We start from the raw sequence: 22,729 nt of genomic DNA on the forward strand, positions 1-22,729 counted from the left end.
ACTAATGTGAGATGCTATTCACTTAAGAGTAGAAGTCTGGGGCTGGGGATGTGGCTCAAGTGGTGGCACACTCGCCTGGCATGTGTGCGGTCTGGGGTTCGATCCTCAGCACCACATACAAAAAACAAAGATGTTTCTCTCTCTCTCTCTCTCTCTCTCTCTCTCTCTCTCTCTCTCTCTCTCTCTCCTAGAAAGAAGACAAGATAAAGAAAACTCAAAATGGTATTAATCCCTTTATTAGTCTTTCTCTTCTAGGTCTCTCCATAGTACAAATTTTCAACTTAGGCAAAAAATTTTCCCCCCAATCACTATAGTTAAATTATCTCTTCTCAGTAGAACATTGCCCTTATTCCCCACCCAAATTAAAATTGAACCTTCTTTTGTGTATTTTAGACTTCGTATCTATTTTAATCATTGTTGTTTTACACCTTTTAAACTTAACATCACTATTCTTAATAAAAAAGACAATGTCAGAATTAGACCATTTTCTTTCTCTGTGTAACTGTTACATATTACAGTTTTCATAAGCAAATGGTTTAAATGTGTTGTTTTGTTCCAAGTATGCTTTCAAACCTCTTTAAATTACTCTTGCATGCATTCATGAGGATTTAACTAAAATTTGCCTTTTCCCTTTCAGGTAATGATTAGTTATGTTGTTCAACCCTGTCCTTGACTTTGATTTTATGTTACTCTTTCCAATTTGTCTGTATCTTACTTCAATTCTAAATTACTAGAGTTCTCGGTAGACACAGTAGATTCTATAGGTGTATCACAACATGTTGATCACCAAACTATATCTTCCAGGTGTAATTAAAATAAATAACTTCCTTTCTTAAGGTGTTTCTTTCAATTTCTAGTCTGAAAATACTTCTTAGTCTCTGAATTCTCCTTTTGGAGATGTCTGAAATCTCCTTTTTGGATGTCTAAGATATATGTCATTTCTAATGTGCCTTGATCTTTGTGTAAAAACAGCTTTATAAAGTTTAGGGAAGAACTACAATAATCTTGGTCACATTAAAGGCCAATGTGTGTCTAGTGACCATGAATAGAACATGAGCTCAATTAAGTCCATTTAGGTACTTTTCTTTTACCACAACTCAAAGATTTGTGAAAGGGTTTGATTTAACTGTAATTGTGATTTTACTGAATATGATCAAACAGTAGAAGGGCAAGGGAATTGAGGATGTATGCAAAGAAGGGATTTAAATGAAGATCACAAAATTTAAGAAATCAAAATTTGGGAGAAAGAGGGAAAGAGAGATAAAAAGCTCTTGATAGTAGAGTCCAGTGACATATGCCTCTAATCCCAGCGGCTTGGGAGGAGGCTAAGGCAGGAGGATCAAAGCCAGCCTCAGCAAAGGCAAGATGCTAAGCAACTGAGTGAGGTCCTATCTCTAAGTAAAATACAAAATAGGACTGGGGATGTGGATCATTGGTCAAGTGCCCCTGAGTTGAATCCCTGGTAACAAAACAAAAAAAAAAAGAAAGAAAGAAAGAAAAGTAAAAAGCTCTTGATATGAAGGTGTTGATGGTCCAAAGGTCATTTGAACAGGAAATGGATGATGTGAATTGAAAAGGCAGGAAGCAGTACTTAGTGGTGTGGTGAGTGTCTTTGACAAGCTAAAGAGAGCATAGGACAGAGTGGCAGAAAGAGCATACAGGAAAAGGTCAGTGTAAGCAAGAAGGTCACAGAACTGAGAGCCTAGGTTTTGAAAATATCAAATGTTCAGTATTTTAGTCATCAGGACTATTGAGGTGTGTCAGGTCAGTGGTGGTGACTTAGGAAGAAAGCACTAAGCAGCCCATGCAGGCTAAAGAAACATCAATCAAGTGCCCGCCCACGGAAGTCTGTCAATCAGCAGGGTCTCCTGACCAATCCTGGATCTCAGCTAGTTCCTCAACCGACCAACTCCAAAGGGACAAGGGACTCTAAAACCACTTTTTTTTTTCTTTTTCTGTCCCAAACCCTCCCCTTCCTGCCTTAAGCCTCCCAAAATTCCAGTCTGGTCAAGCTCCCATGTGGTTTCTCCTCCAACTATCCTCCTGTCCACTCTGCGGGTCTGATGGAGTTCCTCCAGGGATTGAGCCTCAAAATCTCCTTCAGTGGCCTTTTTAAATCTGCCTCCTTTGGTCGCCTCCATTGTCTGACATTACAAGGTGGGTACTAGAAAAAAAGAGGAAAAGTGTGCCAGAGGTTAAAATTTTTAAAGAATAAGAAACATGACCTGGGGACAAGGTAGATCTCATTATATATATAAAATTTATTTATTTATATATATATATATATATATATATATATATATATATATATTTATTTATATTTTACATTTTTGTTTCACTTGTCAATAGACCTTTATTTTTATTTATATGTGGCGCTGAGAATCGAACCCAGGGCCTCACATGTGCTAGGCAAGTGCTCTACCACTGAGCCACAACCCCAGCCCTGCACATTATATTTAAAATAGTAGTAATTACTTTTTTTTTATTGTCCAGCAGCTCAACATACAATGAGCAGTGCTAGAATGAAAATCTTCATTCCCTTAGATAATTTTATTGAAAAAATTTAAGAAAATATGTCACAATATTAGCAATTATTTCTTTGGTAAGAAGACTGAATGATATGGACTTTCTGTTTAGTACTTTTATGCATTTCCTCAACTCACTACAAATGAGAATGAAATAACTTTCTAATCAGGAAATAATAAGCTAGTTAGAAAAGAAACAAAATAACCCAAAGCTTGTAATATGCCATTGTGGCTAAATTAAGTTACCTGATGATCACAACTTTTAAATTATTGTTTCTTCATTGTTTTAAAAAAATGATTTAATAACAAATTTTATTTATAAATATTTCCATTCATTTTTTCCCCAGGATCTCAAAGACAAATTAAACTTAGCACACTACCAAGCTGTGGCTTGAGCATGAGGTTACATTACCTGAGAATCTCATATAAGTGCTCTGTTTGCATCAAACAGAGAAAATTCTTTCTTAAGAACTTTAAGTCAATTGGCCAACACTAATATATATATATATATGTAATATATATATATGTATATATATATATATATATATATATATATATATATATATATATATATATATATATATATATATGACTTTGGGAACCATATTCTATTTCAATTCTCAAGATTTTTAATGATAAGTTTATGTTCAGTGAATCCAAGTCACAGAATGCTAGTTTTCCTGGTGTACTTTGTACTTTTCTGATCTTTGTAATTAAACCTTAAATGGCTAACTAAATGCTGCTTTCAGAATAATCCTTAGTCTGGCTTTCTAAAACTGTTCTTTAGTTTTTTATATTATTAAGTTTCTTTAGGTAAATTACCATTTTGTTCCTAGCCAAAACTTAGAATAATAAATGGCTGGGGGCATTTTAAAAATATTTATTTTGAATCTGATAACATAATAAAGAGACAGATTTTAAAAAAGTGATATTAACAATAGTAAACTTCATGTCTTTGCACTTCAATCAGAAACTTTCCACCAAAAAAGAATTAAATGCTTACATGAACACTAAGTGCCAATTTTTCTGCAGGGACTTAATTAGAAACTAATCATATATATATATATATATATATATATATATATATATATATATATATATATATATATAAAAAGAACAGTTTAAAGTTTTAACCTGGTAGCATAAAACCAACAAAATTTTCTATACATGATGTCCAGATTAGTAAGAAACTCAGCCCTGTCATGAATTCATTCTGACCCTGTCTCCTCTCCCAGCAAAGACATCCTTTAGGAATTTTTTACATTCCTTCTCTTTGAATTTGCTAGAAGTTCTCTAAAGACTTTTTCAAACACTGCTTCCAATGTGTTGGCAAAATTTGTATAAAGTCAAAGACGGAAGAGAGACTTGAATATCAGAATTTTAGATCTGAAATATTTCTTGTTTTACACGCCAACATTAATCCATGGAATGTAAAAAGTTAGCCAAGTACCCTCTTATAAAGCCCACTCAAAATTACATTCTCTGACAAAAATTCTTCACTTCTCATTGCTATTACTACACCAAATGTCACTGGTATTGCTCTGCAGATGCTTGCTTCTTACAAGTAGCAACTTCTGAATTATCAAGATTCTGAGGCTAACCTAAAAAAAAAATCAAATTTTATGATAGTTTTGCTAAAAGTAACTGGAAGTCTATAATATGTAAGTATATGTATAATTTAAATTTTATTCCAATATGACTTTTTAAATGTCTTCATTCACTTAATTTTCTTAGATAAAAGTCAAATTTGAAACAATAAATTCGTGATGTCTCCTAAAATTCTCTGGGAGACATATTTCTTATTCATGACTTTCAAATTGAGAATACAAAGGGTAACTACAGTAATATCTTGGTGATTAATTTTAAATCCTGTGTTAAGCCATAATTATAGCAAAAAAAAACACAGTGATTGATTTTTATCTTTCAAGTGGGAAAAATAAATGTTGTAAGTTAAGAAACAACAAAGCCATGCAACTTCAGAGCTTTCAACACCACTATTTGCAAGTGGTAAAGATTTCTCATTTCTGAAAAAAAATTCAAGTGACAGTAAAAGAATTTGTCTGGGGTGGGAGCAGATCTGCAAAAATATGTACTTGAATCCTTTGCAGAATATTTCTTTTTTTATTACGAAAACTATTAACACATACTAATTATACAAAAGAATGGGTTTCCCTGTGGCATTTCCATACATGTATAATGTCTGGTAGCAATAACGGTTATGAATAAAACTAAAACAGGGTAAGAAAATAGAGTGTGGGAGAATTGGGTGGGAAAAGGAAGATAGCACCTAGAAGGGAATTAGTGTTACCAACAAGGGTATCTATAACAGTGGCAGCTTCCTTCAAGTGTGTTTTGTACATTGAACATCTATGAAAGGACCATAGCAGAACAGGATAGAATGGCTTCTGAGTACATGGAAGATTCCTAGGTAAACCCTGAAACAACTAGGAAGAATTTGGTGTCCTGGGTGATGCACATGAGAGGTCTGAGCCTCTGAAATTTAAATTATGACCCTTAGCATGACCTCATGTGTGTCCAGCATCTGCTAAGACTTACAGATATATAAGTCCTTAAGATTAGTGGCTAAATATGCATCCCACTCCTAGGTTTATACCCACAGGACTTAAAATCAGTATACTACAGTGATGTAGCCACATCAATATTTATGAAAAAATCAATGACTTTGGGAAAAAAGCTCAATTCACAATAGCTAAATCATGGAACCAACCTAGGTGCCCCTCAACAGATGGATAAAGAAACTGTGGTATATACACAAAAATGGAATATTACTCAGCATTAAAACAGAATAAAATGATGGCATTTTCAGGTAAATGGCTGAAGTTTGAGAATATCAATCTAAGCTTAGTAAGTTAATCCCAAAAATCCAAAGGCTGAATGTTTTCTCTGATATGTGGATGCTAACTCACAATAAAGAGGAGGGAAGAATTGAGGTAATTTGGACTAGACAGAGAGGAGTGAAGGGAGGGGAGGAAGCATGGGGGTAGGAGGGATAGTAGAATTAATCAGACATTTTTACTCTATGTGCATATATGATTACATAACCTGTGTGACTCTATATCATGTACAACCAGACAAATGAGAAGTTATACCCTATTTACCTATTTATGTATGATGTGTCAAAAGGCATTCTACTGTCATGCATAATTAATTGGAACAAACTTAAAAAATATATAGATATAAAATGCCCACACCGTAGTTAAGAAAAACAACTGGAAATATGAAACTGAAACAAAGATCAGAGATCACATCTGAAGATGTAAATTTTGGAGTTATAGAAAGTAGAATTAAAATGATGATGAGAATAGAGCAAATTGAGCAAAGATCAAAGGCAGTGTCTTGAATGTTGACATTTGAAAGAACAGAAAAACAGAAGAGAGAACAGGAAAAAAAAGTAGAATAATTTGAGGGGAAACAAAACAAAAAATAGCAAAAATTTAAAAAGAGACTTTGAAAAAAGCGAATGCATATTCAATAGTGTCAACTCTGCAAAACAAATATATTTTTAGAAGAATTTGTTCAAATGATATAGAGCATCTAAAGAGAAAATCATGAATTAATATGAAAGAATTAAAGCTAAATTCCATGGTGGTATTAAGGGACAGATAAATGAGAATCGTGGCATCACAGATTAAAGATAATGAATCTATAAATTCAGCCTACTGTGCTGATCCTCCACATGATTTCTTTACCAAAAAATAATTTTCTCATAGCCCTGCCTGGCATAAATGTACAGGATATATCACATTATTAAGCAAACTGAGGTGGGGTGAAGGTCAGGCAGTTGGTGTAGGTTATAAATTATGGGAGTCAAGAGAAGATGACTACCGGTTACCAAAGAGAGAATGATGGGTGGTTAACCTCTGTGATCAGGCTTCTGGGCACTCTGGGCTGCTATTAGTTAACCTCATGTCCCTGCCCTTGGTGACATATACAGGGAATATATAGAAGATGATAATTAAAAAGAGGGGTTCGGGTTGGGGATGTGGCTTAAGCGGTAGCGAGCTCGCCTGGCATGCGTGGGGCTCTGGGTTCGATCCTCAGCATATTGTGTCCACCAAAAACTAAAAAATAAATATTAAAAAAATTCTCTCTCTCTCTCTCTCTCAAAAAAAAAAAAAACAAAAAAAACAAAGAAGGGTTCTGGGGTGTATAAAAGAGCAAGATGCACCCCTCCCATGGACATAAAGCTCTGAGGCTCCTTCTCTTCAGAGAAGTCTCTCTGTCCCTTTCTTAGATAAAACTTGCTTTGTATGCTGGTCTTGGCATTTCTGGGGTGTTTAATGTTTAACACCAGGAAATAAGGACCCTTCCTGATCTCAAAGACCAGTATCAGCTGGGGGTTCTCCCAGGATTATCACCAAGGTAAGATCTTCCCCACCTTACATTTTTCTGAAGTGTGTTTTCTGTCTCTTCCTTTCTAGAGGACAATTTTGGGCATCTGTCAGCCAATTAATTGCAATTAAACATGGCTGCCAATCTGGCGAAAGGCTTCACAAGTTTTTGGGGTTCCTAATCATCTGTCCCGCGGGTCCGGCATATTGGCCTCTACAAAAGTTGTTTCTTACTCTTCTATTCTGGCTTGGAGCATGTCTGGCACTAGTAGACAGTGGCCCCTGATTCTATTCTTCCTTTGGATACAAGGAGTTGAGCAAAGGAGGGAAACAGCTACCAGATCCTTGCAAGGGCCACACTCCTCAGTGAATCTCAAAGAGTTCTCCTCTGACTACCTCTCCTAACAGCCCTCTGGGTATCCTTTGGTGACCAATTGATTAGGCAGTGCTGAGAAAATGCCTCAGTAACACACATACCTGCCATACTCACCCTGCCTTCCCTCAACAATCAGATTCTAGTCATTGAGGGATATTTTACATGGAATGGTTCATATAGAAAGGACTAAACCTTTCAATTGACCTCTTCCTTGGATTCTTCTGGGAAAAGGATTTTAAGCATTCAACAACTATTAGATATCTTTCTTGCTCTCTGGAGATTTCTTTGGCCCACAGCAAACATAAGCTCTTTATTACAGCCTTTCCCCCTAATGGCTCTGGCCTTTCACAGACTTCTCAAACCTTATTTAATAGAAGCAGAATTTTTACCAGCTACACTCACTGATTACATTGACACATGAAGCAGAGGAATACCATAGGCTTTTGGAGGGAACACGTTTGGAAATTTGATAGTGGCCAGGGAAATCCAGTAAGATCCACTGATTCAAGATTCCCTGGGTCTTTGGCATGTGTCAATAAAGACATTCACATCTTCACTGATAATGCAGCAATAATTCTGGCACTGATGGGAATGGGAGGTGGGTTTGCTAACTGTCAGAAGCTCATTGGAGAGATATTCCTAGAAAAGTGGGTAGTTTCTCTTGCACAGGTGCCTGAGTTCTGTTTACTCATATTCGTATCAGAGCTTTGATTTCAACCATTATGCCAAGTTAACCATTAACCTTCATACTGAAAAACTGAGGCTTGGTTGTTCCACAAATACTCAAGAAAAAGCATCTCATTCTCTTCTGTTGTCAAGCATGGCCTCAATACAAACTCTCCAATAGAAGAATCATGGCCATCAGAGGGAAATGTCAATTTTAATACCATTCTTCACCTAAGCCTGTTTTGTAAAAGGGAAATTTGGACTATTTTCCTTCCTTATCTATGTGAAAACCTAAGGGAAACCAAACAAATTGTGCCAAAAATGTAAATTAGATTCAGCTATCAGCCTCCATTCTGAGTGAGGCCCAGCTTTCTCCCAAAAAAAGTTTATTAATTAATAGTAGGTTTAGCACAAACAGACCAGGATTTATTACAAGAAAGACATCTAAGGGTTTCAAGGTCCCCCAGGACAACAAGTCACAGGGTTAGGGTGGATAATCCAAAGTTTGCACCTTTTTCATGGCCATCCATGAAAGAAGAGAGAAGTTATGACTATGCTGGAAAGGCAGCAGATAAATCCAAAAGTCATCGAAAGACAAGCAGAAACTGCATATGGCTAGAGGCTCAAGGAATGGGGAGACATCCCTTGCCAAAGAGACAGTTTCCTCCATGCAGGCACCGATGTTCTGTTCCTTTATGTTCACTTTTTGTTGTGGAGGTAGTTCAGAGGAGATCCTTATCCTCAAAAGTTATAATGGGGGATGACCTAATCACAGTTGAGAAAAAGGAGATGCCTTATACTTTTCTGCATCCAAACCTGGCCTGATTACCAATTTAGGGAATGGAAAAATGGTTTCCAGAGGGAAATTTAAACTATAACACCATACCTTAAGAGACTGGTTTTACAAAAGGGATAAGAAAATAACTGCTCAAAAGTACTCTATGTATGAGATTTTGCCTCTTAAGCTCAGAAGAGTACTTATCCTTAATCCTTAGCTTTCTGCCAGATATCTATCTCTCCAAAGATTTCATCTGGAATATAAGCTACATAGGCAATTTTCCAAAATTGGTTTGTAACCAGAGGGAAAAAGTGTCACTTTTAAGTTCAAGTTGTGTGGGACCTAAATGGCTATCTTATCTGCTTTTGTACTATTTGATTCTGCTCTCTCAATAAGTTAAGGGAGGAAAAATGAAATACTCTCATATGTACAAGTCTTCTTTATCTTGAGAACTTTTACCTGAAAATTTCAGAGCTGCCACTTTCTTTAAATATCTGGATTAACTCTATTCAGACCTAAAAATATACTCTGGTGTAATAAGGATATTCCCTGTGCTCCTTAACTTATGGACTTAAAAAAAAAACAAAAACAATTTTTAGGACTCCTATATTTAAAAAAAATTCTGTATTTTTTGAGCTCATGATTTTGTGGTGAATTCACATTTGAATCCTATGTGCCTAAATTAATGTTTGGTTATGATCAGTTGTCCTTTTATCTAACTATAGACATTTTTGCACTCTATTTTTTTCTGCTGTCATTATTCAGAGATCAGTTACTCAAAGGAAAACTAAAAAATCCTTATTACTGTTGGTTTTTATGTATATTTGTACACACCTGTGTATTGTATGTGTGTGTATATGTGTGTCTTTGTCTATATATCATTTACATGATACTAAAATTGATATATATATATATAAATGAATGCTCATAAATTAAATTTTAAATTTAAAAAAAGATTCAAATATCTTTTAAGTAACTTAAACATTTTATTTAAAAAGTTCAATTAAATTGGGTAAACAGATAAGAGTAAAGATGTCTTTAAAATGACTAACCCAAAAGTTTTTCTAGGTGGTCAGGCAATTAATAGAGTGTTAGTTTCTATAAAATATATAAAGTGTAATATCCATTGCTTCTAGGATTTTTCAACAACAGGGAAAAGATGGCTTATCCTGTTAACTACACTTGTCTGATATCTTAATTTTTACGGTTAAAATGGGTAAATTGGATTCAACATAAATGATATTAATCTTCATAAATGTGTTTATTAGAGAAGATATCTGATCAATTTATAAAGGTAAAATGTTAAAGCACCAACTGCTATAAAATCAAGTATTATTGACTTCTTGAATTCCATAAGGTAATCTACATTTAAGCATTAAATTTTTTTTATAAATGGGTAAATGAAAAAAAGAGCTTAAGATTGCTTTGTTTCTGAGTGTTCACTAAAAGCAAAATTACTGAGTTACAATTCTATCAAGTGTAATTCTATAGGCAGAAATGACAAAAGGCTTCAGTTGTTTCAATTTAAGTAGTATAAAAAACAAAGTAGCTTATATTATTAAAATGGAGTAATTTGTGTAAATTTAGAAAATCCATAAGGGTTTTTCAGAATGTAAATTTTAAAAAGGGTCAACAACTAGGAAAGAGATATAAGAAAGTTCTAGGGATGGAAATATATTTTAATATAGAAATTAGAAGGAAAATAAATGATTATAGATGAGATTATCTTTTGTATGGTAAACAAGTTTTAGAGTATCTAAGTTACACAAGGTTTGTGGAGGGTAAATCTCAAAAAAGTTTGTGTCTAATTAAGTTGGCTATAATTAACCCACTCAGTTGAAATTATTTCAGTTTTTTTCTTAAGGTTAAATATTAGTGTATAAAACAAAATTTAATTCTCTATGTGTTAAAGTAATAAGAGTTTCTTAAAATATTGATTTGCTCTTATCTATCAAGGTAATTAATTGTGTCTATTAGGTTTTATTATTTAAGGTAACTGGTCTTAAAGGAATTAGGGTTTCTTCCACTCTGGTTAAACAAAAAACTGTTACTGGGTGTTTTGTATATTATATGTATTCATGTCCTCCAAGTATACAAGTCTTTAAAATAGAAAGTTTAGGAGAGCATTGTGCCAAGCTGGTGTTCTCCAAACTAAAGTTTGCTATAGCAGTAATCTCTTTCAGACTTATATAGAAAAAAATTTTAGTTGGGAATTTTTTTATGTCATTTAATATTTTGTAATTGGATAAATAACTTGCAATCAATAAATTCTATACAACATTTATATTACTCCTTGCACTGAAATGGAAACTTAAATGTATTTTTGGAAGGTAATAAAGAGACCCAACTTATTTAAAGGTTGACAATGTGAAACATGAAAATATTTTGCCATCTTTCCACAAAAAGGAATTAAAATTATTAATGGCTTGTTTCATTCATATTTCAAATATAATGTTGGATTGTGTTAACTGGTATTCATATAGACTCAGGAAACAATATATGAGAACTTTGTAAGATTATATTTAAGAGAGGCAAAGATCAGCTTCAAAAATAAAACACTTTACCTAAGTTTTGTCAAGAGGCCACCTCACCCAAGTTAAGACTCTGCCTGTCACCTTTTTCCATGTTAGGATAACTTCAAAGTGGGCTAGAATTGAGTTTATTTACAGTTAAGTTCAAAAGTGTTATAAGGATCACTGTGATGTCAAAATAAACAGGGGACATAGTATATAAGTAAAGGTTTGGAATTAAAAATATTGTGTCTTGATTTTTAGCTATTATAAAAACTAAATATTTTGCTCTTGTTAATTTCATTTTTGTATTTTCCTTGTAAAACTTTATAACTTGTCTGAGTGCTTTGCAGACGTTCAACTTCTAATATAACAATCTGAGTTAATTTGAAATAATAAGTCATCACCTATAGGATAGACAGGATACAAGGCTGACTTCCAGTACAAATAATGACCTAAACTTAATGGAAGGGGTAACTAACTATAAAATAATAGACATTAAAGTTAAAACCCAGTATTCCTACTTCAAGACCAGTGAAACTGACCTGTTAGATGTTTAAAACCAAAACTTTGGGACTGAAATTAAGAAAATAAAAGGGCCAAAAATGAAAATAGTCAGTATTTGACTCTTACCCTTTGGAGTCAGCTCAGACCCACAGAATACAGAGTCTTCTATGTGGGCTTTGCAACTCTGGGTAATAAGACTTCCCAATCAGGAGGATCAAAGGAACCCTAGAGAATAGAAAGCCAACCAATGCACATGTTGCAACAAAGACGGTCATTGGGAGAACAATGTTCCTGATGAATACAAGGGAAGTCACACATGGTTAGCAAGACACTGACCTATCCTGGCAGATGGCACTAGAGAAGTTAAGAGGCTTCTCAGATGTTCCCAAGAGTGAACCCCTGAGGAATCTCAACTGCGTTTTAATAGTAGATGGGAATAAGGTCAACTTGGCTAGCTTGGTCTTGAACACATGGCAGGAGCATTAAAAAGGTATAATCATACTTGGACATTTGAAAAGACAATAGTTCTTTTAATCTAACTTAAGATGTGCATTTGTATCAGACCCACCAAAAGTAAGTAAAGCTGGAGGCTATGAAGGAAGTGTTCTTAGGAGTGCCTTATAACTGTCAAAAGAGACTGTCAGATTCAACAAGCTCTTTGAATCAATTTGAGATCTGCAAATCTTCCTAACCTCCAACATAGGCAGGCTTGATCTGTGTGTATATAATTATCTAGCCCCAATATTTATCCCACATACTGCTCTAAAAGATGTAATGTGGCACATAAAAATTCTTATTAACTTTACCAAGAAAGCCCTAAGTGACAGAGATAAATGGATCTCTACAGAGGTACTGCCAATAAAAAGGTACTTTACAAAAATCAGATGGTATTAGATAATAATAACTGCAATTCATGAAGACATCAGTGACATTATGAAAACTAAATGCTGTGTACCTCTAACAACTCTGGAAATGTTTCTGAAGTGTTAACTGGCTTCCACTCAAAAATCAGCAGCATGTGGATCCCACCTAATTCTTTAATGCATCACCATCTTCATGGTTTTCAGAGACCAGCTAATAATACTGATTGCTTTTATGCTAATTATTTGCAAAACTTAATAGTATTATGTTGTGCCATCTTATTTATTGTTTTAATATGATCCCTGCCCTGTGTACAACTCATCCAGTCACCCAACAACTGCCACATGATCCATTTGACTGCCTTGATGCTAAATACCCTTAACTCTCCATGCCCCACCTGATGGAGAACAAGTACTTCAGGCCACTTTCCCCTAGATGTCATCTCCTTTCAGCAGGAAGTAGCCAGAACAAGTCAACACTCAAATACAAAAAAAAAAAAAAAAAAAATAGGAGTCCAAAATCTGAGGGGAGAATTTTAGAGGATAGATGAGCATGGTGGGAACATGGGTTAAGAGAATACTTCTATAAATTGGACCTACTATGCTAACTCCCCACATGATTTCTTTACCAAAAAAAAAAATTTGCCTACAAACCTGCCTGGCCTAAGTGGACAGGATATATCACATTCCTCAGCAAATGGAGGCAGGGGTGAAGGTCAGGCAGTCAGTATAGGGAATAAATGATGGGGATTGAGAGGGGATGACTACTGGTTATCAAAGAGAGAACAGTGGGTTGTTAACCTCTGTGATCATGCTTCTGGGCACTCTGGGTTGCTAATAATCAACCTGTGTCCCTGCCCTTGGTCACATATACCAAGAAGAAGAGAAGATTATAATTAAAAAGAGGGGTACTGGGGTCTATAAGAGAACAAGATGCACCCCTCCCATGGACACCCAGCTCTGAGGTCCCTTCTCTTCAGAGAAGTTTCTCTCTGTCCCTTTCTTAAATAAAACTTGTTTTGTATGCTGGTCTTGTCATTTCCTGGGTGTTTAACTTTTAACACCAGGGAACAAGGACCCCTTCTTGGAGATCATCCAAGACCAGTATCAATGTTATAAAGAAACTAAGATGAAACAGTTTTAGATCAGAGAGCTCAAGTTTTAACCCAAGAAACAAAATCTAGAATGATTCTAAAATGTGGGCCAAACTTAGAGGTGATATTTGAATAGGCATTCCATTATTATTATTATTATTATTATTATTATTATTATTATTATTATTATCATTATTATTATTATTATTACCAAGGATTAAACTCAGAGGCACTTGACAACTGAGGCACATCCCCCGCCCTATTTTGTATTTTTTAAATTTAGAGACAGGGTCTCACTGAGTTGCTTAGTGCCTGGCTTATGCTGAGGCTGGCTTTGAACTTGTGATCCTCCTGTCTCAGCCTCCCAAGCCACTGGGATTATAGGCATACGCCACTGCACCTGGTACTTCTTAATTCTTAAATAAATTAATTTATAACTTGATGAATGAGTAAGACCTTTGAATGGTTTGGTTTGGTGTTTTTGTTGTTGTTTGATGAAGGAATTCTTTACAATTTTTACAAGCAGAAGGGGAAGAGCCATGGAAAGAGAGGTTAGATTTCCTGAAGAGAGGAGAAATCATCATGAGGTAGTACACGGAGACAGGCAAGGAAGGAGCTCTAGAATGCTCAGCATTGTCCACTTCCTTTGAAGCAGCAAGGATAGACAAGTCTCTCATAATGTTTCAGGGTGAGGATCAAGTTACAAAGAGAAGCAGGAGTCGGCATGACTAGCAGAATCCCAGGGAAAGCAGATTTGGAAATGATTTCATCTTTTTGCAAATTGGTAATAAAATTTCACCTTTGCTAAGCAGGGACTTTCTACTTGAGATCTAGTCTGTCTATCCTCCTTAATCTTACATCCAAAGTTGCTGTTGAAAGACTGTAGCTCCAAAAACAAGCGGAGCAGCAGTTTTCAGGCTCATCAATATTAGGTTGCTGTTTCAGGAAAAGGCATCTCCTAGGCTGCCCCTGCAGGCTTAGGTGTGAATTTTGCTTATTCACAATTTCCTTCTATGGAGCTTTGCTTCATTCCTCAACTTCTGGTTGTCACCACATAGGTCCCCATGGGATCTCTCAATTTTTGGTGGCCTTTTAAACTCACATAATTGGACCTGTATACACTGGTGAGTGTGCTCAAAGTAATTGTTAAGCTCAATATTATGTGACTGACTTAAAATTACCAATATCCTATTAACAATAAAAAGTTGAGTAGATCTTAAATACCTGAAACTATATGCATGCCTTAAATTTATCTTAAATAACCTATGTGTACCTCAAATTTTATTTATATCTGTCATAATTCCACTAAAGCCTAATAATGTATAATTTCAACTGTGAAGAAACAAAATTTATAGACTCTGAGAGGGAAAGAGCATTTGAAAAGATGGCACTCAGGGAACAAACAGATCCCTCACCTTCAAACGTATGACTCTTAAAAATGAAATTCCAGAGAGATCAAGATAGCCACAAATAGAAAGGAAAAGAGTTATAGAGAGATCTATTTCTGAAGACTAGCACCGAAATTTAAAACATATTTTACCATAGAAATGATGCCATTAAGAGATATCTAAGGATTTCTCCAACAGTGCTACTTATTAAATGATTTCATAATAAGATTTTGTAGCCATCCTGGGACTGCAACCGCAACTATTTCTGTACAAAAATAAAAATATGCTCCTAATTCCAAACACATAATTGACATCCCACTTTCCTTTTGGTACTGCGTATTGATCTAGGTGTGCTTAACCACTGAGTCACATCCCCAGCCGAGAGAGAGAGAGAGAGAGAGAGAGAGAGAGAGTCTTGCTAAGTTGCTCAGGGCCTCACTAAGTCATGATACTCCTTCATGGGCCTCCTGAGCTGCTGGGATTACAGTTGTGTGCCACCACACCAGCTTGACAAGTCACTTTGTGATAACCCTTATTTACTCTGTGCAGAGAAAATATAAGACTCTAACCTATCTCATAAAATAAAGTGACCAATAGGTCTCTTTCCATGTATCAATTTTAATCATTTGGACTGAGAGTAGTTAAAGAATACTTTGAAATCAAGTTTTGTCTAGGTAGCAAAAATGTTTTTATTAATGATTTAGTTGTTTCATGGATATTCTCAATAGTAAGATATTTTCCTCTGTTTCAGTAGAAAGAAGAAACCAATATGAATAACGTTTAAATAGTGTAGCAAGGAGAATAGACAAGACAAACAAGGCTTTTGTTTCATCCCATCTTAACTAATTCACATCAGTTAGTCTTAAAAAGGAAAAACACACAAAGTCATAGCTGAAACATTAAATAAGAGAAATGGAGAGACCTAACATCCAGCAGCCTCCTTTTCTAGGCATCTGCCAAGATGATACTTTCAACAAAGAGACAATACAATGAAGCTAAGTGGCCTCAAGGAGGCAATCAGAGAAGGAAAGGGAAGTAGCAATCTCCTTTTAATTGCTCCAAGTCACTAAAGGAATAACTCAATTCCATATATTTGGGGGAATATTGCTTAGGATGCTCTCTTTTGCAAAGAAAACTTCAAGATCAGAATTTCATTGTCACTATAACTAAAACTGACACAGGGTAACTTTCCCTGCCACCATAAACAATCTTATTATTATTATTGCTGCCAGGTGTTGGAGATTAAATCCAGAACCTTATGCATGCCAGGCAAGCTCTCTACCACTGAAACAAACCTCCATTCTTATTCTATAGCATTTTAAACATTGGCTGGCTAAGCAAAAAGAAAAACTAAATTTGAATTAATAGAGGTATCATTTATATCTGAATTATAAATAACAAATAATAAAGGAATTCAAAGTCCATTAGTTTTAACATGGTGGCTGAGCCTGCACCATCAAAATCAACAACCGTTTATTACTAATGGAAGACAGTTCTGAATGAGAGATTTCTTACCAAAGCAAGACAAAATGAAACTGTAAGCATATGGGCCAGCTAAATAAGTACAGCAATTTCATAGGTAAAAGGTTAGAGGAAGAAGTATCTCTACATGCATTCATCCCATGTAGTGACCTGGAACTAGCCTTTATATTTAATTAATGATGTTTGGTTTAATTTTATTTTTATTGTAAATTGCCTAGGAGCTGTGATTTCTCATTACATTTGATATCATATTTCACTCAAATACATTAAAATGAACTTTTATGTTTTTAAGAAAATATATTAAGAAATTCAGAAAGGACTCAGATTAGTTGCCTTTTTTTTTTGGATTTAAGTTAGTTTTAAAGATGGTATCATTAGTTCTGGAGCCTATATTTCACATAAATGGCTTGGATAAATTATTTGATTCTGAGTCCTGTTCTTATTCTATTAAAGTAAAACATTTTCTCTTTGCTGATGGCTAGTTTTTCTAAGATTGCTCATCTGTATGTATCTTTAAAAATAATTATTTCATGGCCTAAATCAATGTTGTAATATAAAATATTTCACAAGCTAATGATATTTTTGTGAATGAAGGGAAATTATAAAATTATGCATGTTTTATTGAAAAGCCTCAGAATATTAATCATCACTGGCTCTTTTGCAAACTGAAATGAATATATTGGTTTCCTAAATAACTAAAATTTAAAACTAGTGAAAGAACTTGAAAGAAACTATAGCAGTAGCAATGGGAGCTATCATCTTTTATAAATGAAATAAACTCATAATTACAGATGAAAGGCAGTTAATGCAGGCCAAATAAATCTTGTCTGACAACTGCTGTTGAATGTAAATACATTGCTGCAATTATTTAATTATCATCATTATAAATAGGAGGTTTGATGTACTTGTGGATTTTTTAAAGTTTTGAGGTCATCAATTATATGGAGTTTTTATTAAGTCTGTAGTTGCAGAATTGGAAAACCATGCCAATTAACTTAATAATTGTCAATACTTAATGTCCACTCAAACATTTCTCTGTGCTTATCGCTAATGATTTCTTTATCAGATCTCAAATTGAGTATTTTTTCAGGAATTCTCAACTGAATAACTGAGTATTCTAAACATGAGACAGTAAAATTGAAATAAAATATAAAGTAATTCCAAAGTAAACTTGCAAATCTTGTCAAAGATTACATTAGAATTGGAGAAAGACCTGAATTAAATCAAAACTCTTCACAAATGAAGCTCTAACCAATTTAGACCAGTTGACTGAAAAAAGAAGTAAATAAAAACAATGAAAGGAAAGATGTTTCTAAAGGAAAAGATTTGAATATATATGAATCAGAAGTGACCTTTAGGAATATATATAAAACTCTTAATTTTTTTTTCATTCTGTAAGCTCATATAACAAAAGTCTAAATTACTATGCAGGAATTAGCATTTTATCTTATGTATTTGTCAGCAAAATTACATCAAAATCTATCCCAAGAATTAGGGCAAAATTTTGACATATATACAATAAATACTAATTTGCTTTATTTTTCAACATAATCTAAATATTTTTCATTAGTCACAATACAATTTTTATTTTCATTATTAATAGATTCTGTTGGTCAGTGTAACCAGGTAATAATTGTTATCAGGATAACAATAGAGATTTTCTTTGTCATTTACCTTTACTTTTTATATCAAAACCTCTTTTTGATTATTTTATTTATTTACTGAGAGCAGGTAAGGCACAATCAGATGATTAGTCTATCCACACGTATTTGTTTGATATAGGTCATAGCAAATCTCCCTTAGTTAAGTAGGATTTCTAATCATCAAAACAAATATCTACAGAATAGGGTAAATTCAAGGTGCCTATAGAAACAATAGTAAGAACAAGCTTAAGTGTATTTGTGTTATGACTCAATTTTGTAAATATGTGAACATTTTGTGGGAGTGAATATTGTACATAAGTATAAATAGTAAAGAAATTTAGTTGTGTGGGAAATTAATTGGGGTCCAAATACAACTGCAAAGAAAACATTACACACAGGATTTTTATAGGATAAAGAAATACATTTCTATTTTTATCATTTGATTTTTGTTATTTTTCCCAGAGTAAAATGTTGGATAAATTTCAAAAACAGGATTAGCACGACAAGATCTATTACTCCTTCAAGATTATTTATTTTATATTTCATCTTTATTTGGAGGCTTATTTCTGTATTTTTTGTTCATTTAATTGTTGTACCGGAGCAAGGGGAAGTCATTGTCTCAATGGACTCTCATAGAAAATCTTGAAGGAAAGGAAGAGTGAGCATCCAGAGGGAAGGGCACTCATCTCTCAGGCAAAGGGGCTTTGTTTCCTGAAACAAACTTCTGAAAATCAGCTTTACACAAATGCGATTCTTTTTTCTCTAATTTCAATATAAGGCAATAGGTAATTTTCTTCAACCTCCAGAGTTTGGTTGGTTAGATGGAATTCCTATAACAAAAGGAAAATTAACAAGAGAAAAACTAATTGAAGTTTATTTACATGTATATTTCGTATATACATGGAAGACACCTAGATTGTCTTAAAGAGGCAAAGTTGAATCCAGTTTATATTGCCTCTTCAATAAAGAATGGGAAATTTGTAGAGCTATAACAAGACAAAGGAAAAAAGCTTCAAATCGCTAGGAGCAGGAACTTGTGGGAAGGCAAAACAAATGGTAAATGAAGGCTAAGTTAGTATGGTTATTAGTGTATATTCCTCTGATACCATCTTTAGGTCCATAGAGGTCTACCCTTTGTTCATTCTGGTAGAAAAAGGTTTAGGATACTTTTGTCTTTCTGAATATATGTCCTGTTTTAGGAAGGCAGAGGGATTTTCTTCATCTGCTGCTTCTTAATTGTCTTCAGCTCAGCAATTCTTCACATTTTGATACAGTACCTTTTGGTCTCTTACCTAAGCAGTAGCAATTTAAGAAAATATAAATAGACCTGGATTCTCTTATGTCTTCCAGTTTAACAAATAGATAAAATTTGTTATTGCCCATTACACTAAAACTGCAGGCTTTCTCAGTGATTCTAGCATAACAACTTTCTAAAACTTTTTGTTGGAAATATGTACTTGAACTTTCTTTCATGCAAGAAAAACAAAAGAAGTGAATTGTGAGAGAGAAAAAGAGACAGAGTATGTGTATGTGTTGCTGGGGACGCAAGCCATAGGCTTATGCATGCAAGGCAAGCCCTCTATTACTGAGCTATAGCCCCAGCCCCCAAAGCACTGAATTTAATAGGCACTAATTGAACCTGGTTTCAATGTCAAGTAAAATGTTAGAAGTCTATTTGAAGAAAAAATGTATAGTACAGAAGGATTGTGTTGTTGTTATTGTTGTTATTTTTTAATCACCTGACTAAATGGTCAAATAAAGGATTCATAATCAGAAGGGACGATTGAGAAACTATTTTTGAGTTTATTTATTTTAATTAAAAAATTGTCCTAGTTTTAAAACTGTTTGGTGAAATATTAAATTAAAAATACCTTTAGTATACCACCTTGATGAATTACACTGGCAGTCCACCAAACAGAAAATTCAAGGACCAGGTGGTTATGACAGATAAAAAACACAATTTCTGGCCCTTTGAAGCACAGGAAATATGGTTTCTGAAAGCAGAATAGTTACATTTCATAAATAATATTTCACTTGCTATAGAAGATGTGTTTATTAATGGTAAAATAAATTTTAATTATGAAAAATTAACTGATGAATTAAAATGAATCTCCTAAATTGTATATAATACTTAAAATATAATCCATTCCACTTGAGCTAACATAACTTAAAAAGTATGTGCCCTGGAGGAAAGAATGCAATACAGTAAATGACAAATATTTCTAGTTTGGGTATGAAACATTTTTTCTATAAGTCATAATTGAAATATTTTTGGAAATAATGCATTGGCTCCCTACACTCAAAAAGAAAAAAAATACTAAAGAGAATATGATGACAAAATTGCTCAGATTCTGAAAGTTCATCTTTTCAAAGATGAGATTTTTTTTCAAAGTAAATTCAAAGGTAATAATCATGATTATTAAATGTAAGACAATGCTGGGAATAACTACACATCTTATTGCATACACTTGACATGGAGAAAGGCACTTCTTCTGCACTCCATCTCAGGAGACTGCAACCATGAATGATCAGCACGGCCCATGCTCCCCTATTCAGGGGCATGGGGTAAGTGCTGTGTGGAGGAAGCATCCTCTGAGTGTTCCACTGGCAGATTCCAGACACACATTTCTTTGTCTTCCTGATTGTAAGTAACTTATACAAAGATTCAAGCATGAGTAGAGACAGGGAATGAGCTATGAATGAGGAACAGAAGACCAGTGAAGAGGAAGACTTCTTTACCTCAGCAGAGAAAGCATTGCTAAAACCTTGGGGTGCTTCAGCCCTGCATTACTTGTCTAGAGGAAGAGAGAATCAGTCTCCATGGGAAGTCAACCTTGTCACAAAATCTAGTTTCTTTCTTAGGTTTGAACATTAGGGCAATAGATCCTCGGTCTGTGAGAGTAATCTGTGTTTGTCTTTTCTGGAAACTCTGTTTAGAGCAGTGGAAAACTGTTTTGTCATCACAGAATATTTTGTCGACTTGGTCTCCTGCCTCCTGTCCTACATTTTCTCTTCTCCCTCCCTCTTCCCCTTGCTCTTTCTCTCCATTCTGTAAAGGTTGGATGATACAGCATTCAACAGTGCAGTAAATAAAGACCAAACTTTCTTTGTTTAATAAAAGGGAAGGAGGTAGTTGGTTCCCTGCCTTCCCTTCCTTAGTGTCTTCCTGAAAATGTAAGAGGCCAGCCTTTTGGATTTCATTATAAGATTCAGAGCCTTTTGGCTTTTGGAGCTATAAATGTATACCTCTGAGATTAATTTAGTGATCTCTCAAGATATACAGGGGATAACCACAAAGAGATAAGAGAGACTTCATTTCCTTTCTATTTTACCATATACATTTGTAGAAAATTCTGTCCAGATTTCATAGCCATTTTCGTGCTACCATACATGAATAAAAATCCATTAATACTCAATATCAAATTCTGTCCTTTCTCCCTTCTGTGTTGGTAAAGAGATTATTTTATTTCCTCAAATATCAGTTCCTTCCTTCTTATCATTTTTCTTCCTTTCTACAAATATCAACAGTATAGATTAGCTATAGTTAAGTACAAAAAGAAAAAAAAAACCTAGAGCATGAAAATCTAAGCTACAAGGTAAAATCAATATGGTTCTATTTATTTCAGGATCCTTAACCTCTGCCACAATATTTTAAAATGCAGTTTTTGTTTTTCTTGGTAAATTGCATGTTATCTTTAAATTATTTTTTCTTACTATGACCATCCATTTATTATTTATCCAGGAGAATATTCTTTTCTGCCTGCATAATTTTTAGTTCTGGTGCACAATCTCTGACAATATGCTGTCATTACATTGTCTTTGCACAACTCATGGTGTATTGCCCAATATTAATGGTGCAGGGGGCTTATAAGTATATGCCCTTGAAAGGTAAAAAACAATGCTAAGTAGTGAATCTTTTACTGCTTTTAACCAAGTGATAAGTCTATGTGCTCTATTTGAATAAAAGCTTTCTTACTCTTCTTTTTTATTTTTTTAAAATTTTAACCAAAGGGTTGTTTTTAGAAAAGTAAAATAATAAAAATATATTCAAGTGCTTAGAGTTGACGATGGAAATCAGAATATTCATTGCATTCTATCATGTTTGAAGTTCACCAATGCACTTGAAACAAACACAAAACTCACAAAATACATTGCATATATTGACCAAGGTGGTCCAATTTTTCCCCTTGACTTTATTTAACTTTAGACAGGTTTATTCCTGACTACAGATCCCTGACCTCCTTTTTCTTAAGGCATTTACTTGCAATTATAAATTTTTTCTGTGCCACTTTGAGATGTTAATTTCCTCCCAGCCTCTGACTCAGTGTTCAACAGAGAAATGTTAGTCTCTAAGACCTGGGTACAATCAATTAAAATATAATCATCAAGAAAGATAGGGCCCCTGTCCATATCTCCTAATCATTGTGGGAAGACAGGTGCCTACCTTCCATAAGCACCAGTTAGTAAATCTAGATGGTCTAATTACAAGGTTGACTTTCCCATGAAAGTCCTCCAATTTTTTCTCACTAGCTTACTGCACTGCTTTAA

The 22,729-nt window shown here is 34.3% G+C and overlaps 2 long non-coding RNA genes across 2 annotated transcripts in view; one reads left to right on the forward strand and one right to left on the reverse strand.

Annotated features, from left to right (window-relative positions):
• Positions 1–220: 220 nt before the first annotated feature.
• The window catches only part of LOC124103579 (uncharacterized), a 56,209-nt gene continuing 33,700 nt past the window's right edge, over positions 221–22,729 (reverse strand). The window contains exon 3 of the long non-coding RNA XR_006855220.2: positions 221–2,164. This is a non-coding gene — a long non-coding RNA (uncharacterized LOC124103579). The remainder of the gene's footprint in view (positions 2,165–22,729) is intronic.
• Positions 2,025–22,729, forward strand: part of LOC131424763 (uncharacterized) — a 30,973-nt gene continuing 10,268 nt past the window's right edge. The window contains exon 1 of the long non-coding RNA XR_009228280.1: positions 2,025–2,157. This is a non-coding gene — a long non-coding RNA (uncharacterized LOC131424763). The remainder of the gene's footprint in view (positions 2,158–22,729) is intronic.

This window comes from Marmota monax, unplaced genomic scaffold (assembly GCF_021218885.2).
Source record: "Marmota monax isolate L192 unplaced genomic scaffold, Marmota_monax_Labrador192_F-V1.1 WCK01_AAM20220418_F8-fsc00006, whole genome shotgun sequence".
Classification (NCBI taxonomy): Eukaryota; Metazoa; Chordata; class Mammalia; order Rodentia; family Sciuridae; genus Marmota; species Marmota monax.